Raw genomic sequence first — 25,210 nt, 5'->3', positions numbered from 1 at the left:
CTCCTACACCACACCAGTCTGTTCTGGGACATCAGCAGGATGTCTGAGAATTGAACTCAATTCTGACACTATTTACCCCAAGACAGCAACAGATTCCACAGGTTGAGGGCTCAGTCCTATAAGACTAACCCAACACCCCACCCCCCATGTTAGACATCAGTCACAAGCCCCGGCTATGTGTACTTCTGACTGACAGTTACAAATTGGAGGTTCCAACAACCATATCCAACTCAGAAGGCCAACTGAAAGTTCAGGTTGTTTCCTGTACTTCTGCCCAACTGGCTATATATCAGAGGTCCCCAGGATCTCCTCCTTGGGTTCAATTAATTTGTAAGAATGGCTCACCGAACTCAGAGAAACATTTTACTTACTGGATTACTGGTTATTATAAAAGATATAATTCTGGAACAGCCAAATGGAAAAAGCATATAGGGCAATTTATGGGGAAAGGGCACAGAGCCTCCATGCCCTCTCCATGTGTGACACTCTCCCGAATCTCCATGTACTCACCAAAGCAGAAGCTCTCCAAAACCTGTCCTCTTGGGTTTTTATGGAGGCTTCACTACATAGGCATGATTGAGTAAACTATTGGCCACTTGTGTTGGATTATACATCTAGCTCCTCTCCCCTTCACAGAGGTCAGAGAGTAGAACTGGAAGTTCTAATGTCTCTAATTACAGAGTTGGCTCTGTTGGCAACCAGTCCCCATCCTTGGGTACAGCCTTTAAGTCACTCATTAACATTACAAAAGACACCTTCATCTCTATACTTAGGAATTTCTAAGGGTTTGGGGAGCTGTAAGCCAGGAACTGTGGATAAAGACTAAATATATATGAGAAATATATTTTGGTCATCTGAATAACCAAATATACATTTCTTATAAATCACAATATAGTCTACAGCCATACCACCCTGAACAAGCCCGATCCCATCTGATCTCGGGAAGCTAAGTGGGGTCGGGCCTGGTTAGTACTTGGATGGGAGAACATCTAGGAAGACCAGCTGCTGTAGGTGTAAAAAAAATTTTAAATAAATAAATAAGGGATTGTAATCTGACAAGGCCCTTGTAATCTGTGAGGTCAACCAAGGGTTGCCTCACCTAAATATAAACAAACAAACAAACAAATAAATAAATAAAATGAGGGACTTTTTAAAATAAAAACTAAAACTAAGACCACAGAGAAATATACAAAATCTTATTTGTGGTGATTTAAAGGAGAAAATACTAGGAGGATGCTAAATAGTCCAGAGAGTTACAAAATATAAAAATGGTTATTTCTTAATGGGGTTACCATTTACATCTACTCCTCATACCCTAAGATTTTCCCCAAATCTAAAATAATTTTATAAATATTGGATTTTCTTTCGACGTGACTGTCATAATACCCAATGTGCTGTGTAAATTGCCAAGGGATCACAGGTTCCAAAAGAAACCTGTATACTGTGTTCTTCATTAGCTGGTATGCTTTTCTTTCTAAAAAAATTTTGAACACTTAATATCCTTAAAAGAGGTCAGTGGAGTCTAGTGAGACCTGAAATCAAGATTAAAGCCACCCCATTTCTTTGGAAACATGAGCAAGAGTTACCTAGTTTCATACAATAGACATCTTCGCCTAAAGTTATTTAATAATCTTTGTTTCTTATGTGATAGTCAATACGTACATTCCTCTTTGTTTAAGGCCACTCAGAAAATTCTTTATAAATGATTAATTTTTTAGTAATGTAAATAATCATACCCCATATTGCCCAAATGTTTAATATTTTTATTTTCTTGTAAATATTTGAATTTCCTAAAAATACGTGTCATTCATAGCGGGAGATTTTTCCAGGAAGCAAAGAAGAAATGTTAGAGTTTTAGTAATAATTCCCAGGTATTATGACTTAGCAATGAGTGGTGGAAATACAAAGGCTTTTCGAAAGAAACCCAATAACTTATAAAACTGCAGACAAATAGTTGCTTTGGGCACCTATTAGTGAGAAATAGTGCAAGTATAGTGTCTACATAATCATCATCAAAACACAGCTGCTGCAGTCCAAAGAAATGAAGATGTGAAGTTTGCTAGTGTCGGGGGGTGAGGCTGGGGGAGGCTGGGAGCACATACAGAGAAAACCGCCAAGGAAATATCAAATGTTTTCAACTTGAATAGTTCCGTTTACATTTAGGAACACATTTTTCCCTCCTAGTAAATTCCAGAGAAAACATTTTCAATAGTCTTCTGATAAATACAAATTTAATCTTCTTATTGGAAGCAAAGAAAGTGGATTTTCTTGTTGATGTTTTGTTTGATCATTTTATAGTTGTTGATGATATTGAAATATTAAAAATGCATTATTTTAGTTTTTTTCTCTGAGCTGTTATAGTCCTCTCACAATTTGCGTTTCCTCATTGCAATTCTATGTCTATATCTTTCCTAATTATAAGCTAAAAATAATAGAACTTCACAAAGAGCCTGAGACTGTCAAACAAGCTATAAAGAAAATAAAATATAATATCTGAATATAAAATATAATCATTTTATAAGATGAGAGTTAGTCTTTAGAATCAAATTTAAATGTTCCTATCAAGCATTGTATGGCAGGCATAGTTTTCTTAGGTACTTTTCATCTAAATAACATGTATCTAAATGTATGTCACCTCTCACATCCCCAGCTATACTCTCCTTGAACTTTATATTCTAATAACACTGAATTGCTTATTATTTGCCTAACAGGCTTTGATGTTTTGTCTTCAGGAATCATTTTTTCTGTCTACCCAGGATTCCCTTCCTTCCTTGTCTACTTGAAAAACTCTTTTTCTTTCAAAGAACAAGCTAGAGATCATCTCCAAGAAGCCTTCCTGGATGTACCACTCCACCCCCAGGAGAGTAACACTGCTTTCCCTGTGCTACCTCAGTATCTTGTATTGCTGCATTTCTTCCTCAGTCTTGCAATTTATGTGAACAAATGTCTAATTTCTCCGCCGACTCTAAACTTCATGGGAAAAGGGAGTGACTACAGTAGGTAGTCAATAAATGTTTGATGAATAACTCAATCAATCAATAAATGAAGATTTGAATGCTGGTGATTTTTTTTAAGTCTATGCATCTTAAAAATGCATTGGCCCATGTGAAAAAGCTGATTCTGGCTCTAAAGATAATAATAAAAATAAATGGTAAACAGTTGTGGGTAGAGGCAAAAGAGAGCTTCTACTTTATACCACCATGAATTGTCCACATATTAAGGAATAAACTAGGTTCAAGACTCAAACAATCACAAGTAAACATGGAGAAAGTAGGTAACGATTAATAATAATTATTATCATTATACCTAGTATATTTAAATATTTCTGTATATTATGCCATTTAATCCTCACAAACACTATAACATTATTATCCTCATTTGCACATAAAAAAATAACATCTTAGAGAAGTTACGCATTTAAGTGCCAGAAGCAAAATTCCAACAGTAGTCTCTGTGACTTGAGTGCCAATTTGCAATACCATATCTCCAAGTGGGGCCAATATTCAATCAACAGTTAATCTCAACTACCACCCTTTAAGGCCTTGCCTGTTCACCACTTCTTTAGAAAGGAGAAAAAGTTCATGGTCACACAACTAGTATAGTCCAAGTTCATAGATTTGATAGCACTTTGTCTTCAAATCTTTATTAAACACATTATATGCATAGTCTTAGAATCTGCAGAGCTACATTGTTCTGCTAAGCCTTTAGAACTTTTCTTTGCTCTAAGAGAGTACTTTTCTTAAATCTGGCAAGATGTTGCTTAATAAAACATACACGAGTGTCAGAGCAATTGAAGGAAGAGAGTAGTGATTATGGTTTAAAAGTGGATATAAAAAGAAAGTAGATTACCACTGAAGTGAAAATTTCTGCATGTCATTTAGTTTAAATGGAATTGCGATTAGGAAGAGAAAAAAGGCATCAGAAAGGTCATAAAAAGAAAAATAGTAACAATTTTGAATTTCAACTAAATGGATAAAATCTGGGACATCACAAGTGGAAATACTTTCTAAAGCTCTCTGCATTAGAGCATTTAATGTAAAAAGTACAAATGCCACAGAAAATGATATGAAATCTCAAAAGGGCAATATGGTTGATTGATAATTAATGAATTCTACTTGAACAAAATAACATCAAATGTATATAAAATGTGGTGCTAAGACAATGAAAAGCTGAACTTTAGACAGCAGCAAAACAAAGACTTAAAAAGGAAAAAAATTATCATAATTGGAAAAGAGAACACCTGAGAAGAATGAATTTTATATTCAGTAAATATGTATTGTCTTTCTAGTCACATACATGAGATTTTGGATGTAGTGGGCTAATAATTGAGCCACTGGAAAGAAAATATTTGGAAAAAACAAAATTACTTATTATAAAGAGAGAAATATGGTTAAAGACAGAGCAGAATTGAAAGAGCGCTTCTGCTACTTTCTAGCTACATGACCTTGTCAGTTATGTGGCCTCTCTCATCTTCAGATTTCTCATCTGTAAAAAGGAGTTAATAATAGCTTCTTCATAGGATAACTGTGATAAATAAGTTATAATCATAATTCCTGGCTCATAGAAAGTGCTCAATAAATATTAACTACTAAAATAATGAAAGCTAATGTTGTAAAGCGCCTAATATATGCCGGACATTGTTCTAAGGACTCTTCATATGTAACCATGTAATCTTTAAAGCAAACCTCTCAGATAGGGGCTAAGATTGTTCTCATTTTAGAGATGAAGAAAGTAAGGCGTACATAGGCTAAATAACTTGCCCAAGATCACACAGCAGGGAAGTGTTAGGGCTGCGATTCAAACTCTGGTCTGTTTCCAGTGTCCTTGTCCATGGCCATCATAGCATGCTACCTTTTCATACTAAAATGATAGTGTCTTTTAATTTCTCCATAGCATTTATCACTACATAAAATTATCTTATTTGTTTATTTGCTTATGGTCTTCCTTCTTCCATTTGAAAAAAGCCCCATGAGAGCAAGAGCCTTGACTGCTTATTTATTAGTTTATCTTCAACTAGACTAGTGTCAGAAACAATGTAGGTATTCAACAAACTTATTTATGGTATGTTGAATTATAATTATAAATACTGTTGATCAAGAAGAATGTTGAGAACCCATAAAAGATGGTGAAAGAATCAAATAAGAAATTGAAGGAAATATATGTAAGAAATTAAAATTCTAAGAGATAATATATGCAAAATCACTGCTAGTAATGAATCAGAAACACTCTCCAAAATTAACAGTGGCAGTTGATTTAAAAAAAGATTGCCTTGAAAAAATACATGGAACATGTTTTCCCTCAATTTTTGATAACAGAATTAAAAACCAGGCACAGTCTCATTTTTCCTCATTTTTCAAATTGGTAAGAAAGAACACAGTAGAATCCAGCATTGCCATGGAGCACAAAGAAGAAATACTACATACAAATAGGCTTACCTCATCATTCATCGCAAAGGAAAACACTCAGTAAAACACACCAACACTAATCTTAATATCCGTATTAGTTATAAGAAGAAAATATGATAATAGCATTTGCCAACATCCAAGTTACTAAGAAAAGCACAACGTTAAGGAAGTAAAATTGACATTATATGCTGCCATTTGCCCTGAAGATTCCACATGGGCCTACTTTTCATTTCTTACCCACATCTACAGCCAAGGCAAACATACTCTATCAGTTCATTGTGTATAATTGAGTCATAATTCTGATGCCTTTATTTTCCATGGTAGGATCAGGCAACACTTTCCTATCTCTCTCCAATTTGAAGAAACCAGTAATACATTTATTGTTCCTCTTTTGTTCCAGCCCTTACCTAAGCACTGGGAACAAAGACTCTTCACTCTCAAAGGCAGAAAAAACAAGATCTTTTTGACTACTATGTTTTTCTGAGGCATCTGTCTACATACTGGATCCTAATCCTGTATTTGGGAAACTTCTAACCTCTCTGTTAAAACTGAAGGCATTTTGTTAGTGCCAGGTAGCCGGGCCCAGATCCAGTTACCATGCACGAACCAATAGTTTTATGATTTCCATTCAAAGCAGAGCCCAAATTAAAAGCCTTTTTGCTATCTGGATATAAAATAACAATGCAATAATCAGCATTTTGACTTAGAATGTAGTAATAGTATGGGATTTAAATGGTAAATCTCCTTTTTAAGACAGAAACTAAGACATCGGGAGAATTTGTAAATCAAATCTGCTTCCTCTAAGTGTTTCAATTAATTCCTCTATTTAACAATTTTTTTAAAAAAAAAGTATTTGCGATTGATTCTGTGTCCTGTTAGGGTGTTATATTCCATCCCAAAAGATTGACAGAAAATGGAGACCTTTTAACAAGTGTTTTAAACACTCTGATAAAAGAATTATGTTGACATATAACTATGAAAATTTTCCGAGAGCTTTCTTTAGGCTACATTTTAGCCAGGGACTAAAAAGAACAAAGAAAGTCGTCGTATTTTCCCCAACATTAGTTCTTTCTGGCCTGGAAAAGTGTGAGCTGGGAGGGAGATGTCATTTTAATACTATAATGGAACAGGCAGTTGGGGTAAAATTTTGAATGGTCTTTCCAGAAACCTGGATCATGTCCAAGTCAAATCTATGATGTGTGCCTTCCTATCTGCCAACACCTACAAGGAGGACTTAGTGGCCTAATTTCTTGAAGCCTGAGAGCCGACTTTGTTTCTCCTCAAAGCTGAGACAGACTGCAGACATCTGGCCTCAAAGGAGTTATGGTTATAGTGGCTGAAATATTTAGAGAGCACCTGCTGGGTGAATAAGGAGGCATTGTAGTGGAGTGGTCAAAGCACAGATTTTGGAGCCAGACCTCCTAAATCTGTCACTTTATCTGCGAGACCTTAGACAAGGTACTTAACCTCTTGGTACATCAGACTCCTCATTGGTAAAATGGAGATAATAATAGTATATCTTATCTTAGCTATCCTATAAGATTATTATAAAGATGAAATGAGTTAATATTTGTAAAGCTTTTAGAATAGCGCCTCGAAGATAACATATCCTATGTATTAATAGAGGAACAGAGTGGCTCCCATCCAATGTCACGACCAAAGCAAGGTCAGTGATGTTACCCTTCTACCTCCTTCTTCCATTTCTTTTCAGCACCACTCATTCAGATTGCTTTAATCTAGTTTTGCCTAGCTAGATGTGGTCATTCATGCAACCACCACATACTGAACATCAACGAGACATCAGCACTCTCTAATTCCAGGAGCTTGGGATGGTAGGATGGGAAACTGCCCCTCCAACCATCACCCACACTCTGATTTTCTTAGCTCTGCACCAGTCCTAGGAGACCTGGTAGCTAATGCCTTATTATATATGTGCTTCTGGCCACGTGATAGTATTATTGAGATTTCAGATAAACTGGTGTGAAGCAACGCTCCCATTCATTTAGAAACGGCCTCTTATTCCTAAACAACTCATCCACAATTAAGCTCTTGCACAAACACCTGGCCAGTGTTGCCTTACCTTCTGTTCTGAATGCTCTGGATTAGGTGCAATGCTTGTTTTACAAATGGAAACACTTTACAAGAATATGAAATCCAGTACAAATAGTCACTCATTTTTTAAATGAGTTATTAATATGAAAGGACTAGAGAGAGAGGAAAACTATAACTTTGAGGGCGATATTATAGGGACCGATGAGGCTAACTAGAGATAACTTTCTAAGGAGCAGGATGTGGATCCTGGAGTGATTAACCTTGAATTTGTAATGCAACTAATATAAGATAGAGTATTATTTTATGTTCCATTAAAAACCAAAAGAAAAAAAAACTATAACTATAGGACATCATTGATTATAAGATATATCCCTTATTCAGAGATGTTAAAAGGAAAAAAAAAATATTTTGCATTTTACGATTGATGAAATATGATCATTCATATTTTCTCCGCAACTCACATACTGTGCAGTCACTTGTTGCACCCTGGGCTGTGGCATAAGCAATATAGGTTGTGGGTTTTATGGGCCTCTCTTCGTACTCATTTTAACTTCATTTTGTGAATTCCCAATCAAGAGAGCAATTTAAAATCAAGTGATTGTAAGAATGAAGTTATTATAGAAACAACCTTAATTCACACAAAAGTATTAAAAATCAGTCCCAAATTTCAGTTCTTCATGTATAATTACTAAAATGTTACCTATAGTACATCTCACCACCAGTGGTGACATATCAGTATGTAATTACACCATGGATGAGAACCGATGTCCCAAGCTAGTAAGAGGGTATTATTGGAAGCCCTTTATGGGAGGGGCTTTACATTCAGGATTAGACAGGAAGGTTGCCTCTCAAAAAGTCAACTTTGTGAATGCGATGAGAAAAAATAAAAAACGTTATTGTTCTAAACCATATCACAGACCCTGACCCAGATTTTCAAAGCTGCCACATTACAATACTTAATGTCTGTACTGAAGGGCACTATCATCATTATCATGAAAAGTACTATTGAACTCCTGAACTCATGTCACACTCTAGCATGGTACAGTCAATGAAATCTTTTGAACAAAACGCAAGGTGATGGTAGCTTATGATACCGTTGCTCTCTGATTTTGTTGGAAAGCCACTGAAACTTGAATGGGATGGCCCAGCTGCAAAATGGTCTTCCCTGCTCTGCTGGGTATCCTCAGACAGCTACCTTCAAGGACACCTTAAAAGCCTTTCTTGAGTCAGCAGTAGCTAACAGATTTCCAGAAATTGGCAGGAATAAAAGGTCAGACATTTGATTTGCCAGGGAAATCTTATACTTAAGATAAAAGAATCTCTTTGTGATGCCTTCTTCAAAATAATAACTAATATTTGGGTCTGTCTTTTATTTAACATGCAGTTTTACTTATATGTGATCTTATTTGAGCCCTTAAATAGTATGTGAAGTCTACTTCACCGTGGACTGTGAGCTTCTCAAGAAATAGACCAAGGTCCTTCACACAGGTTTTGTTCATTTGTTTGTTTTTGTGGGTTTTTCTTTTTCTTTTTCTTTTTGGTACTTGCTCGGTCTCTAGCACATAGTAGTTATAATAATTCCCTGGGAGATTCCTGGGAAAGTTTCAAACCAAGTAAGAATTGGAAAGGAAAGATCTCCACATTCAAATAAAAATATATTTCATTACAATCAGGTTTGTTGAGTAGCTTTGCCAAGTCCTAGGCTCTTTGCTAAGCAGAAAATTGACAAGGATGAATGAGATACAGATCTTGGACTTCGAAGGCCATGTTCAGTGGGAAATACACATCAATATATTGTCAGGGATGGTACAATATGAGGATGTACAGGGGGCTAAGAGACTGCTAGTGTGTAGCCATTTGCATTCAATTGGAAGGAGTCTGGGAGCAGTTAGTAATTGAATTTGAGACCAGAATTATGGAGTTGGGAGGAATGGAAACCTGGGGAGAGAGAATGTAATTCGGGCAGAAGGAACATGTACAAAGCCTCAGAGAAGACTGATCAGGGCACATTTGTTCCAGAGATTACCATTATTCAACAAATTATAAATTAAGATGTAAACTGGGGATTGGCCAAATATCAGTTGAGGTCTTGGCAAGAAATTCCTGGTAGGTTCCAAGTGAATAATTTGAAGAGAGTTTAACATAGGGGTTGTTTAGAAATGATTAAGCATGCTGTATATTAAAACCTAAGAAAGACTCCAGGACTATTAACCACAGGAAGCTGTTACCCCTCTTAAACTGGAAGAGACAAGGGGAGGGAAGAACTAGGAGAGGCAGCAGTTACCTGCTAGAACTGGGAACCTGCAGAATAAATGCCCACTGTTTCTGCCATCCTTCATTCTGCTCTCCTGATAGTGTTCTCCACTTGCCAAACCCACCCAGAGCCATGTGTGGTCTGTTTATCAGCTTCTAGGCACAGAGCAGGTGAAGAAGTGTGAAAAGTTGAGAGGTCAACAAACAAAATTTATATAGCATAACTCTGAACAAGAAAAATTGGCTAAACCTTGAAGGGTCTTACACCCAATGTTTAGAAGTTCATCCTTTATATTTAAGACAATGAGGAACATTCAAACGTTGTTAAACAAGGGCATATTTTGAAAAGACTACAGCGCATTCCATATAGACAGACAGGTAAGGCAAGATGAGACAGGGAGAGCAGTTAGTAAACTGCTATGGTTATCTGGAAAGAGATTATGATGATGAACTAGGAAGGCAATAGAAATGGAGAAAAGGGATTGAATTTGTGACTGATCTGTTTGGAAAAGGCTTTTAAGATAGATGGAGGTGGTGAGATTAGAGAAGAGAGTGAGCAGGCATTGAATTGGAAGTCTAGAAGAAGAGAAAGAGAAAATATTTAGGATTTGGATCTTGGCTTTTGCACTTATGCACCTATGTGACCCAGGTCATTCAGACTTTTTGAGCCTCAGTTTTGTCATCTGTACTTTTTCATTCACCTTGGGCCTAGAGATAATTTCTACCCACCAGGTGCAGAGATTTCTGTGAACTGAGCATGTCCACAGGACTTCAGGAACTCACAAGAGGGTCCTGGTGATAATGCCCAGTTCCGGGACTTAGGTGCTTTGACTATGCTTATTAAGCAGTTCTGTCAATGCCTTAGAGTTTATATGAGTGAAGAGAAATCCCTCATGCAGAGAAAGTCAGTATGTCCTCTGTGCCCTCCAAGCTCCATATTATCAGTGCTGAGATCATTTAATAGAACATCTTCAGGAACTTCAAGAGACTCCCTTTTTGATGCCCTCCTTGTGGGTTCTGGGATCTGGGACAGAGCAGAACTGAGCTGATAATTATTATCAGTCTTGTAATTACTAATTTGGGTTCCTGGGTATTTTTTATAGGATGTTCTCTAGTGAAGGAGAACAGTTTGGCTGATCCACCTCAACTGCTGGTATAAATTTTCTTGCTGAGATATTTATGTATTTTAAACCACTATGAACAGATAACCCTCCAAAGTCCTACCTAACATTCTGTAATTTCATATCAACAGGAACCTCTCTAAAACAGGGGAGTCACTTCTGAAAGAAACAAGTAGTGTGGCAGGATAGCAGCATGAGTGTGACTTGTTGAACAGTGAACACAGAGAGGAATCCACTGAAAATTAAAGTCCCACAACCAAAAATCAATAAAAATGGCTGGAAAGCAAAGGCATTTCCTCAAGTCTTTAAGGTCACAGTTGTGTTAATTAAAAGAAAATCCAGGGAGTCGAGTGAATTTGGAGAAGAGCTTTTAGATCCCTCCATCTGAATTGGTGGTCCCTTGCGGTTTAGTGTGGGGTACTTGCTCTCTCCAGCCCGCAGTCTGTGTTCCTGCATGTGCCTTGATTTGAAATGCACCCGCTGCCACTCATCCCCCACTTCTCAACTTTCAGTTTCCAGTCACCTCATAAACCTGTCCTTTAAGGATTACTCAAGGATTCTTCTTCAATAAAGCTTCCCAGTTGCCATCTTTCTATCTTTGGAACCATTATTGTGCTTTATCCATCTAGACGTTTATGACTTTTTACTTTGTGTCATAGCAATTTATTCACTTATTCTCTCCTTCAAGGCAGAATCTTTCTGATTCATCTTTGTGTCTAAAATATATTAGATACTCATGTACACTTATTGAATGAATGAAGCAATCAATTAACCACTCAATCAGTGAAAATAAATGAGCATGTCCTTTAAAGTATACTTTCTCTGTGGTTTCATCTTCACCAAAAGGTCAGCACTCTTATCTATAAAAATGTTACACTGCAAAATGATAAACATTCTAGGCATTATATAAATGATATAATTGCAGGCAGTGTTATGAGTAAGGAAGAGGGAAATTTAATCAAAACCAGAGTGACTAGCATAAGAAGTAAGATTGAACTGTGATAGTTAACTTTTTAAAAATTACTTTATGCCCTTACTACGTGCCAAGTACTGGGTGAAGCAGATTATGTGCATTGTTTATTTAATCTTCAAAGCAAATCTCTGAGGTAGATAACTGTATTCTCCTGATTCTATGGATTAGGAAATTGAGTCAGATAATTTGCCCATATCAGCCAGCCATTAACTGACAGAGCTGTGTTTTACACATAACTCATGTATGACTTCATTCATGTTGTATTGTGCCACAGTGACTAGTAGGATTTGGGTAAACACAACTACAGAATAAGAGGAAACATCCTGAGCCCAGATCTGTAAAGGTATAAAATGGAACCGCCTGATAAGATTAAATAAGGATCAAGGTGGCCAGGGGGTGCATATCTCTGTAAAGGTAATAGAATATGATGTATGTGATATTGTGGTTTACAATAAGAAATATATATTTGGTTTTCATCCCCTTTTCTGGTACAGAGTTCCTAAAACCCTTGGAATTTCCTCTTTTGTTATATTAATAGCTAACTTTTAGCTCACAGCCAAGATGGAGGCTGTTAGCCAATGGAGCTAACCTTGAAATTAGAGAATTGGAACTTTTTAGTCCCAACCCTGACCTCCCAGGAAAAGAGAGGAGCTGAAAGTTGAATCAGTGCCCTGTGGGCAATGATTTAATCAATCATGCCTTCACAATGACATTTCCATAAAACCCAAAAGGACTGGGAAGACATTCCAGATTGGTGAACCAAAACACTTCCATGTGCCACTGTGCTGTGCCCCAAACTCCACATGGACAGAAGCCCTTGTGTTAGGGACTTTGCCTTATGTATTGCTTTATCTGACTTTTGATTTGTATCCTTTACTATCCTTTGAAATAAATTTATAATCTAGTGAGTAAATTTATTTATTGAGTTCTGTGAGTTGCTCTAGCAAATTAATCAAACCCGAGGAGGGGGTTGTGGGAACCTCTGATTTATAGCCAGTTGGTTAGAAGCACAGATAACAACCTAGACTTATGATTAACATCTGAAATCAAAGACAGTCATATTGGACTGAATCCTTAACCTGTGGAATATGATGCTATGTCTGGGTAGATAGTGTCAGAATTAAGTTGAATTGTTGGATACCGGGCTGTTGTCAGAGCATCACTTGATGGTATGAGAAAAATAAAATCTCTACATATTGGAATTGGTGATCAGAATCTTGATGTGGAAAGGAGTATGGGGTCTGAAAGTGGACATTATTCAATGATACACTAAGAAGGCTGTACTAGATCCTAATGCAAACCAACAGAAATGGCAAATTTGGAAGATCAGTCTGGCTTGGGGTAGGCAGAGTTGATGCGAAGCAAAGAGACTAGTTAGGTTACAGGACTTTTTAATTAGGAGCTTCTTTCTCCCCCAAACAGAGTTTATAATGAGCAAAAAAAAATCAAACTTAGATTTCTATTTGATTACCTCCAAACAGCCATTTTCTGACCTAAATTCTATAATAATTATGCCTTTGACTCATAATTGGTGGACACAGATGTTAGCTCCCTCTTTTGTATTGACCAAAGCCAATAATGGCAGCAGACATGGTGATCAGTATTTAAATATAAATGATCTGACTCTGATTTTTCTGTCTGGTGAGGAAAAAAGAGGATATGAGAGTGTTATGTGTGTGTGTGTGCATGCTCAGAGAAACTCCCAGAAACCTTACAAGCCTTCATGAAACCATCTCCCTTGAACAACTCTGAGATCAACATGGGGCATAGATTCCCTCATTCCGATACCCACAAGTTATTTAAGGTGTCTATTCCTTTGTCCCCAGTGTCTAAAAGGCTCCGCCTACCTATCCCATCCTCTATTCCAAACATAGTCCTTACCATTATGCTTTTAGTGTCTACCTCAGATCCCACTCTGAGGCCCTAGCTCACATCTGTAACACTTTTAGAAACACTTTGGGCTTTCTAGCTCCAAAAAGTTTCAGAATGTGAATAATGCAGTCTATATTCAATCCAATTTGTTTGAAATATATGAATTCATGGGAATTCAGTCGAGAAGAGCCAATAAAATATCTATAAGTAGAAGAGCCCCAGCTCTGAAATAAAACTGACCTGGTTTGAATTCTAGCTCTGCCATTTACAGTACAGACCTTGGGAAAATTGTTTAACTTTCCTGAACCTCAGTTTCCTCAGGATAAAAATGGAGATCATATAAGTACCTCAAAAGTAAGTTATGTAAGCAAGATAATGTAGACAAAACCTCCCGGTAGATAAGCAAGCACAGAATAGGCACACAGTGAATGGGAGAGATGATGCAACTATCATCACCATAAACACAATTACCATCCATGCTCTTTGTATAGATACATTTAAGACAGAATCTATGACTTATATTTCTATATTAGTGTTTTATATATCTAATAGTGCCTAAGACATAGTCTGACACATAGTGTATACTCAATAAATATTGGCTGAACAAAGCTGAAAGGCTAAATATAATGATTTTTTCTTTGTCATACAAATGTTATATTTTATGGTTAAGAGTAAACTCTAAGATTCCCTAAGAATGCTGCCTCTATATAGTGGTCTCCAGTATTCAATTATAAGGATAGAAAACTTTCATTTGTATATTTCTTCAAAACAATTTTGGGTTACATTTATTGAGTGCTTTCTATGGTGTCAGACACTGTTCTGGTGCTTCGCATGTATGAGCTCATTTATCCTCACAAGAACACTGTGAGCTTATTATCTCCTTTACAGATGAGGAATATGAGACATGAAGATATAAAGCAACCTGTTCAGGCTCACAGTTTGTAAGAGGGAGAATTAGGGCTCAAACCAGAAAGTCTAGCTTCAGATCTTGGACTTGAAACTTCTATAGGGTCTCTCCATATGTTTTATTGCTGTCTTGTTTCTTTGTTTTAACTGAGAAACTATGAAAGTTGGCAACATATCTCAGTCTTTCAAAGCATGGTAAAAATTAATGCATTTGGCAATATTATGTACTTAGCAACTATATAATTCACTGGGTGAATAGCTCTTTGCCCTCTTTAGCACATAAAACATTGTAAGGTCACACCTGAGAAAGAAACACGTGTCCATGCAGGCGGTGACAGGCTCCAGTGAGATACGTTTCTGAAGAGAATCACGCTTTCTGGATTTTGCTCTGGGTACCTGCAGTGCGGGTTAGCTCAGCTAACTCTAAGTTGATGGCGCCTCTCCAAAATGATACTTTTAGCTCTAGAGTTTATATAGTTAATCAAAGGCTTTGTTGAAAAAACTATACACACTGAAGAATGAATAATACACAATTTAATCTTTTACTAAAGCAAAAATATATGCAGTGGAACCTTGATATTTTGAGTGTAACTAAAGATCCAGGGCTTATAATTTTTTTTTACAATTTTCTTGGCTTGTAATTTGTAATTTTCTTACACAGATGTGTAGGACCTTACCTACCTAGTAAGAGAGTCTACTGACCACCCAAACCTACTTTTCAGGATAACCTTGTTTGCTTCTCGTCCTTAATTGCATAGTAACTTCCATGCATCTCTGTGAGAAAACATTAATTAATGAATTAATTAATTAATGATGGCTTTGAAAAGAAATGCAAAAAAGAGAACAGAAAGAGATTGGAAAATAGTTGTCATTTGCCAAAGAGTAGAATTCCTATGGTAGAAAAGGCAGTCAGGACAGCTATGACAAGCTAAAATGTTATCTGTTCATTTGGGGATCTTGGATGATCTGAGAATGAGTAGCTGAGGAAAGCCAAAGATCCACTCTCCAGCAAAATACAAAATATATTGTTCCTCTTGAGCTGTAACTGCAACGTGGTTCTGGTGTTAACAACTACACTTTCTTCCTGCTAATAGCTGATGCGATTGCCACTTTTTAGCCAAGGGAATTAATCATCTCTGCTTTGGTTCTGGTCTGGGGCTGCCTCTCCCATATCTTCCTACTTCTCTTCTGCCTCTGTGCTGTTCTGTTTCCCAGACACCCGCACCACAGAGAAGACTCCGCTTTTGTGTGTAAGTATAAGAATATGTAGACTGAGTTGCACTTCGTCGTCATGTTGGCATAGCATTGGCTGTTCGGGTTTCTATTTGCTGTCCCATTGACAGTGCCTTCTAGGGAATCGAGCGATTATGTCCTTCTCTAGTTCTGCTAAAACTTCTATCGTAGCTGTCCACAGCAAACACTTTTTTTTTTCCTTCTGAGACTGTAGGAGCAAATGCTTGTATAGATAACCCTGACTTCAGCTAGTAAGAGAACCGGTTCCCTTCTGTATGCCCAAAGAGTTTCCTTTCTCCATCTCTTCCTTACCTAGAAGACTTGTGCTCTGTCGTCATTTCCAACTCTTCACTGTCTCCCTCTTTCTCTTTCCTCTCAAAAGCAGAGCTGTATTTAAAATGGTCTAATAACTGTTCCCAGGGGTTTGTGTGGTTAACCATTTCATGTTCACTTATGTATTTATACAATGGTTCTAACTTGTGGCCAGTAAAAACGTGAGTCCATTAATCTTTCTGATCAATGACCATTGAATTTTGAGAGCTGAGGAAATCAAAACAATGTTTGTTGAGTCTGGAAAAACAATAGAATATCCTTATATTTACCCTTGTTTATAGATTTCTAGATGCTTTGAGTCTATTACATTCAAAATGCTCTTTGTATGTGTGTGTGTACATTTATATTTATGTATGTGAGAATACTAAGTAGAAAACACAGTTGTCATCATAGTCACACCTAGTATTTGCTGTTTGCTTATTCACATCATCTACTAGATTGCCTTGAGCTCTGAAACACATATGACATTTTCTCAGCATCAGATTGGACTCAATTTTGAGGAGTTTAAAGCAATTTTACAGTCACTCATCCAAAGCATAATTTATGCTAGATGTGTAAAAAAAATTAATTGGTAAAAAATATTAACTTGTATTCTTTTTAAGTTAATATTGCATTTATTTTAGTACTCTATATTAAATAAAATATTGCTTTATTTACATTTTATTCTTTGAAATAATATAAAAGTAAGATAAGATCTTGCAATTTACCTTTTGAATGTTAATCATGGGCAACGTTCATTTAAATTTTCTCATAAACAAATGGTTCTGACATTTAAACTCTTCTGGTATTTAGCAGCTAGGAAGATGTTACAGTAGTCACCTAAAGCAATATCACATTTTTCTAGAAGCAAGTTAAACATTTTTTTACTTTGTTTAATTGAAAACTATTATATCAATTAGTAGAATAAGTAATTATAAATTAAATCATCATTGATTTTAATTACATCTTTTCCATCCTGGGCCTTATGTTTGTCAACATCGTCTCTATAACTATTTCACATCACTCTCTTTGCTTTCTTATTACTTCTTTCTCACATGATAAATTATTTTCTGAATCTTTTCCTCCATATCTCGTCTTTCAGTGAAAGGTTCATATCTCTTATCTGACACATTTTAGCAGTCACAAGTAAGGCTCTTAACCGTTAATCTCCCCCAATTTTCTAATCATCAAGTCAGAGGCTAGGAAGGCAGGTACCAAAGGGAGGAATATAAAGTGGTCATGCTAAGTAGACTCTAATTTTATTTAGCCTCAGCAAGGACAAGAGCCCTCTGCATTCTCAATGTAAATGATAAGTGTTTCTCTTGCACTTTACTCACTTTAATTAGCAGATGCACTGCTTCTCCATAATGGATATCCTGAACATAGGAGATTTCAACACAATCAGATAAGACCAAGGTCAAATTCATTATTTGTAATATCAATCCCCTTATTGAATGTACTTGACATTTAAGGTAAAATAGGAACACCACTGGCTTTCAATGAGTACTTATAAATGAGTATGTATAACATAGTAAATATGTATTAAAAAGTTAATGTTAGAAACTCTATCCTCCCGCATGAAAATTTGGCATTGATTTTAATGTTTTTTGCTACTAGTCTTTTTCTAAGTCTACTACTAGAGAATTAATATATTCAGATAATTCAGAATAAATTTTCCAAAATAGTTTTTTATAAAAGCATTTTTAACTAAATAAGCTTCATGTTTACAACAAAGACATCTATTGTGGGGGGGTGGGGAGAAAGAGGAAGAATGGGTAGAGGCAGGATTTGGATGAATTGTTGTGTTACTGCCTTCTTTATCTATTTCACTTGGCATGTAACTCCATTACATAAAGCTATGAAATAGACTCTAAATATATAAACAATGTTGATGAAAATAAAATGAAAGTCCTATGTATAGAACACGTGAAAGTACAAATAGATAAGGTGCAGCAGGGAATAGGGCCTCTCTCAGTTGCTTCTATGACCCCACAGAGCAGAGTTTAAAAGTAACTGGAGTCTACAATACTACATTCAAAAACACCATTAGTCTATATATAATATTTTTTATTAGTCTAAATATTAGATTAAACAGAAAGCCCCATTCTTTACTTCTATTAGATATCACTGTATTAGGAATATTAGGGAAATACTACGTATACATGTTAATAGTGTTATAAGTGGTCAGGAGTCCCAATTACAGAATACAGACTAGATTCTCAGAGGGACTTCCTATAGGGAAGATAGAGAACACTAGGCAAGTCATATTTTTTATTCCTAAATGAGTTTTAGCCTTAAATCCTATAACAATGAGTTGAGTCATATGAAAATCTTGAAGATTCCTCTTGATGCTTTAACTTAAAAACTGGAGCAAAATCAAGCTTGAACATTTTTTCTGGTCACCCGTTTTGATCTTTGTCCATGATTTTTCCTTAGCACAAGTCAGGCCTCTTCCTCCCTGAAAGTGAAAGGGAACATGGGTCGAGTTAGTTCATGACAATCTAGTCTCGAAGAATAGAATTTATTCAATGGCGCAGGTGGCTATAAGTAGGACAGTCTTTGTGATTAATAGCAACATAATTCTTCCTAGGAAGCAAAGAAATGCTTCACTTATTTTATCTCAAGAGGTCAAGCTTTATGGCCATTCTCTCTTTAAAATAAAACTACGGTATTTACGAAACACACCTGTAGTAAACAATTTAAAGTTATCTGCCAATTTCCTCCATATAGATCCCTAACACACATTGATATGAAATGATCCTACTTCCCTGTGCACAGCTAGAGACGAACCAAAATGAACATATCAGACTCCATTCCAGGATTTGAAATTGGGTTTTAAAGATATTCATTTCTCTCTGTTATGTTTAAACTTGAAGATGACATAAAGCTGGGAAAGGGACTGGAGCTGCAGCTGCTGTGTCTGGCTGTGTGGAGAGAAAGTGGGTCTGCAGAGGGAAAGAAGAATAAAACTGACACAGGAGAGAAACAAGAGAAGACCAAATGAAGGAGGGGGCAGGGGCGAGGAAGAACAGGGGAGCCAATACTGAAAATTCCCTGTTTGCAGACCCTTTCAGTGTCCGGTTCCACAGCCTTCAAGAAGAAAGGCAAAACTCTGGCAGCTATGACTTGGTTTTATGGTCTTCTTTCCATGCTAATCATCACAGCCACTTCTCATCAGTGTTGTGCTGCTAGAATTTCAATGTGGTAGCTGTGCATGTCTAGAAGGATCTACCTCCTGTAATGGTCAATCCTATAAAAGCCACCCGTGGAGCCATGACCAGTAATGAACTTCATATTCAGCTGTTGCAGAGTCAGCCAAACATATATGATTGGCCAAAATCTATGAATTATTTTTCCCATAAAAAGTTAGTTTCATAAATGTTTTAAAGATAAACGAATCTGATCTTTACAAAGATATAGAAAGCATTTCTTTCCTTTATTTCATTTTAAATGGAGCGGGGGGGAAACCTGGTCAATTGCTTTTTCTCTTTTTCTTTTTTTTGGAGAAATTACATTTTTGACCTAAAAATGAAAAATTTTCATACATTTTCTAACACCAAATAAATAGTGCACCTAAAAGATACCCTTCAACTATATGAAAAAGATAAGGAGAAAGATGCAAGCCGTCTTGGTTTTGAGATAGTTTACATATTGCCTTCTTAGTGCAGCCTCCCCTCATTCTTTCGCCTCGGGCAGTTGTATCTCCTGGGCTCATTGACCTTTGGGTATATCCATGTAACTGTCGTGTGCCCCTGGTAATGACTGGTTTGCTTGTCTCTTTTCCCTACTACACAGTGAGCATGTTGAGTGGAAAGTAGGGCCATTAAACAAGAGAGACAATAGAGCAGAAAAGGCAGGTTTATTGGAGGAGTAGAGTGCAGGGGACAGGAAAGCTTATCTTGTAGTTCAATTTAGGTTAAACCTGAGTTGCCTTTGAGACTTGCAGGTAAAAAATGTCCAGTTTATATGAATCATGAGAATAGGATAATGCTCTGATCTACAGTTAGAGATCTGGAAATAATCAGGTTGTGGTTGGTAGTTAAAGCTATAGTAATCAATGATATTGTCCTGGGAGAACACATCAAGTAGAAAGAGAAAAAAGCCAAAGGCAGAACCCTGGTATCAAGGATAGACCATATACTCTAAGGTGGCATTTCGAAAACCTAACAGAGTAAATACAGACTCTATCCAAAGGAAGGCATTCCATATGGTTAAAGGTAGGGACTTTAGCACCAGCTTGCCTGGGTCAAAATCCCAGCTGCCCTTCTTACTAGCTGTGTGACCTTGGGAGGGTAATTAATCTCTCTGTGTCTCAGAGAGGCCTCCTCAACAAAATAGGGGTAATAATAATATCTATATCATAAGGTTATTATAAGAATTATATAATGAGTTAATACTTAAAACAATGTTTAGCATATAGTGAGCTCTATATAAGTGTTTTAAGACCCATTTATAAATAAGAAAGGGAAAAAATTCTTCAGTACCCCCAAGTTGACTTAAAATTACTTATATATATGTAAATATAAACCAGATATAAATTATCTATACTAACAGCGCTAATACAACCATGAAACCAAAACATGTTTATAAATTAAATATAAAGAAAATTCTGAAATTCAAACTTATCATATTTATTTAATTCGATAACATATTATTTTGTCAAACTACATAAGCATTCTCAACATGAACTAGGGTACTTACTACAGGTTATTTTGAGTTTGTTATACTTCTACTTCCATGTTCCATGTAATGACTGAATGCTCCCACTACCTTTTCATTTTTGTAAAGTGGTCCCAAGACACTATTTAACTTTATAACATGTCCACCCCTATTTTTTTCTCTTTGGTCCAAGATAATTAAAGCAATACCATTTGATGTGAAGGTATTCAGATATGCAAAGTTAAAAGGCACCGAAATCTCATGGCATACTACTTGGTTATAGAGCAGGCATCCAGATGATCTAAAATGTGTTTACATCATTATTCAAGATAATAGTGAAAAAGAAAGCATAAGCTTAATATTCTTGTGAAGAAATCATGGGCCTTAGTAATATATCACTTGGCCTCAATCTAAGAAATAAAGCTGGAAGGAGCTGCTTTGAAAGATGTAGGTAATAACTAAAGGGAGTGTAGTGTTACCTTTAAAAAAGCAAATACTTGAACACATTTAATTATTGAGGGGAAGGATCTAGGAAGGAGGGAGAGGTTAAAGATAAAGTGAGGGAATAATTGAGAGTGTAAGATTTTAGAAGAGAGGAGGTTTTGGAATCAAAAGCAGAAGTGGAAGGATTAGAGTAGAAGGGGAGAAAGCTAGATATAATGCAAGTTTGTAAATTTGATTCAGAGAAAGTGTTACATATCTTCTCCCTCCTCCAACCAAATTTAGCTACTTCTTGCCATGTAAAGAACACAACCAATAAAATTGGTTTTGATAGCTCTGGCTAGATTTTTATTCTACAGTGTGCCTCACAAGCACTGAGAATATATGTGTGGGTTAAATCCGGTCCAAACAAAACAAAACAAAATGAAACTTCACAATTAGTGTATGAGTTGATCGTCAGGTGTGGGAAGCAGACTTGAGTCTCAATATCTAGAGAGTTTGGGAACTGAGATTAATATTTTGGGTTGTTTTGCTAATTGTTAATGACAGGTATGTGTATCATAGCATTCTAAAGTGACAGCTGGCATGGAGCCTAAATTAAATTTCTAAGCACGGGAAGTGAATTATTTCTTTTCTCAATATGAAAGGTTCTGGAAATTAATCATTTTACTTCAAAAGGAAATCCGATGGCTACAGGGCAAGCCTGGGCAGCTAACTGAACATAGTTTTAGCTCCTGTGTAGGTGGAAAAAAAAACTTCCTGAAACCCTTGTTTATACCAAAGCCTGGTGCCAAACAGGTGTCTCAGACTCTCAGAGGTGGTGAATCATAAACACTCACGTGGCATTTTGTTTGTCAGTATGTTCAGCTATCAAATTAAAGTGGAAATGGATCCAGAGACTGAAAGCCTACTTAAAGTTCTAGAACTCTAAAAGCAGATCTCACTCAGGTCAGGCTTAAACCATCTGGGTCCAGAACACATGGTAAAATCACTCTCTTATGAGAGGGGAAGTATATATGTGAATTGGTCATTTCTTAATCGCAGAGGGTGGTGATGTTGACTTCCACATTCAAGATAAGAAATGAGTTCATATATTTGCTGAAAAGTGAGACCTTACAAGTTGAATTACTTGTAAAGCACAGTGTTTGGTTTATATTCCAGCCCTGCATTCACGTGTAGGACCACAGGTCTCCATGTGATTTCAATCAGAGCTCATATGGGAAATAGAAACCATCCTATATAGTTTAAGAAAGAAGTTTGATTCAGGGAATTAAATGTTTGTACTATCATTGAAAAATTGGTAAGTCACGAACATAGCATCATACTTCTAATCTAGAAATAGGAGAAAAAAAAATTAGAAAACAGTGGCTACATCCTCTACCACCACAAAACTGCCTCTCAACACTCAATTCTGGATGATCTTATCGACAGCAGAAAGACAACAGAAAGATGGCCTCTTCCTTATTTAGCCTTCCCAATCCAGCAGAAGAGTATCTAACAGTGGGAATGTAACTTGCGTCATAAACCCTAGCTTTAAGGGAAACTAGAAAATGTGATGTTTAGCTTTCCAGCCTCTGTAGTAAGGAAATCCCATAAGAAGCAGCAGAAATAGATGCTGATGTCCAGGTGACCATACCCAGTACATCATAGTAAAAGCAACCACCCTTCATTGAACATTCACTATTTTCTGGGTGCTCTTCCTATTTTCACTCATGCAATCCCTGTAAGAACTCTATGAGGTACATGACGTTTTTATCCCCATTATACAAATGAGAAAACTGAAGCACTGAGAACTTAAAATAGCCTGCCCAAAGTTACATACCTTGTAAGTGGAGGATCCAGGATTCAAACCAGACAATCTAGCTCCATAGACACCTACCCCTCTATGAAATCGTCATTTACATAATGGCTGACATCGTTCCTTTCATATAGCATCTAACACTTTTCTAGTGTTCTCGAGACTTTAAAGCATGAGGCAGTTCACACACACACACACACACACACACACGCACACACACACACACGCAAATTATCTTTCAAGCAGATAGGAAATCTTCACAGCCTGTATGTCAGCAAAAGCTTCAGAGAGGAGGTAGGGTGAAATATACAGAATAAACAAGAGTTTGTCAGATAGACAGGTTAATGGGGCGGGGGGCCTTCTACAAGTAACATCACTGAGGAAGACTCTGGTACCCAAGAGTGTGATGAGTTCTGGGAATCACCAGGAGCTTCAAGTTTGAGGCTGAGACTGGTGAAGATTAAGGCTGAACAGGTTTTAAAGAGACCAGATCATGACACACAGTATAGTTTGAATCTTAAACTCTGAAATTTGTCTCCAGACTTTTTCTATCAATAAATAACCATTAGGCACTCTCCTTATTTTCATGTTTATTTATTGTATACATATAATATGTTGGGTCTACCAAGTGCTAGCTGTGAGACTTTGGGGTAATTCTTTATCTATAAAATAGGAATAATAATAATAGTGACGACTACTTAGGATTATTATAAGAATTAAATGAGTTAATATGTGAAAAATATTTAGAAAAAAGTGCTCGGCACATAAAAATTGATCAGTAAGTACTAGTCATCATTGCTTTTGTTATTTTACTAAATTAATTATCACTTGCTAGGGACTAAATGTTTGTGACCCCCTAAAATTCATATGTTAAAATAGTAACTTCCAAGATGGTAGTGCTAGATGATGGGGCCTTTGGGAGGTGATTAGATCATGAAAGCAGAGCCCTCATGAATAGGATTACTGCCCTTATGAAAGAGAACCAAGAGAGCTCTCACCTCTTCCATCACGTAAGAACATAGAGGAAAGGGACAGAGTTATTTATGAATCAGTCATTGAATCTGCCAGCACCTTGAACTTGGACTTCCCATCCTCCAGATCCGTGAGTAATAAATTTGTGGTGTTTATAAGCTACCCAGTTTTTGGTATTCTGTTACAGCAGCCCAAGCAGGATAAGACATTACTCAAATCACTGTAGCACAAAGTATTAAACCAAGAGCATTTGCATTGGCATGATTAATAATACTTCAAAATCCACTGAAACTTCTCATTTGGAAGATTTTTGAACAGGATAAAAATTGTGTTTTAGTGTGTAGAGAGCCAACATACAAATCATTTTGGACAGCAAAAGCACATAACAACGAAAAGTTTTCAAACCCTTATTTTCAGAACGCTACCTCTATGGCACAAGTATTTTCGAAAAACAATTACTTTCTCACTCCTTGCTAACATATAAACGTTGTATCATAAGGGATAGAGAAAGTATATTTATTTTGACCATTTTTATAACAAATCAGAGGTGTACAGCTGTGTTATTACATAGTAAGTGCACTCATGTAATCGCCATCCAGATCAAGAGGTAAGTGCCTCTTTTTGCCTCTCCCAGTTATTGCCATTGGCCTCTTTCCCAAAGGTAACCACTCTCCTAACTTTTACCACCTTTCCTTAGTTTTTGCTTGGTGCACTTTAAATAAATAAAATCATACAGTATGTATTCTCTTCTGCCTAGCTTTTTACACTCAGCTTGATGTCCATGACTTTCATCCATGTTGTTGGGTATAGCTATAGTTCTTTCAGTTTTATTGCTGTATAATATTCCGTTGTGTGAAAAAAGATAATTCATTTACCATTCTAATATTAATGGATAGTTAGGTTATTTCTGGTACTTGATTATTGCTGATAATGCTTCTATGAATATTTTTGTTCATGTCCTTTCAGGCAAAGGTATATATATTTAGAAGTGAAATTGCTAGAATATAGGGTATGATTAGCTTAGTTTTAAAAGATATCACCAAACAGTTTTAAAAAGTAAAAATGAATTTACGATCCAATGAGTTCTTCATCCTCATCAATGTTTGATATCATCAGTCTTTTTCATTTTAACCATTCCAGTGTGTGTGTGTGTGTGTGTGTGTGTGTGTGTGCATGCTAGTTTCTCGGAGTGGGGGGCGGGGAGGGAGGCGCA

At 36.5% G+C, this 25,210-nt stretch overlaps 1 protein-coding gene and 1 pseudogene across 2 annotated transcripts in view; both read left to right on the top strand.

The window, feature by feature from the left end:
• Positions 1 to 25,210, top strand: part of DLG2 (discs large MAGUK scaffold protein 2) — a 657,893-nt gene that overhangs the window by 404,474 nt on the left and 228,209 nt on the right. The window lies entirely within an intron of this gene.
• Positions 895 to 1,014, top strand: LOC112474850 (annotated as a pseudogene).

This window comes from Pteropus alecto, unplaced genomic scaffold (genome assembly GCF_000325575.1).
Source record: "Pteropus alecto unplaced genomic scaffold, ASM32557v1 scaffold7, whole genome shotgun sequence".
Classification (NCBI taxonomy): domain Eukaryota; kingdom Metazoa; phylum Chordata; class Mammalia; order Chiroptera; family Pteropodidae; genus Pteropus; species Pteropus alecto.
Note: the sequence above shows the minus strand (reverse complement) of the source record. Positions and strands in the feature narration are given on the sequence as shown.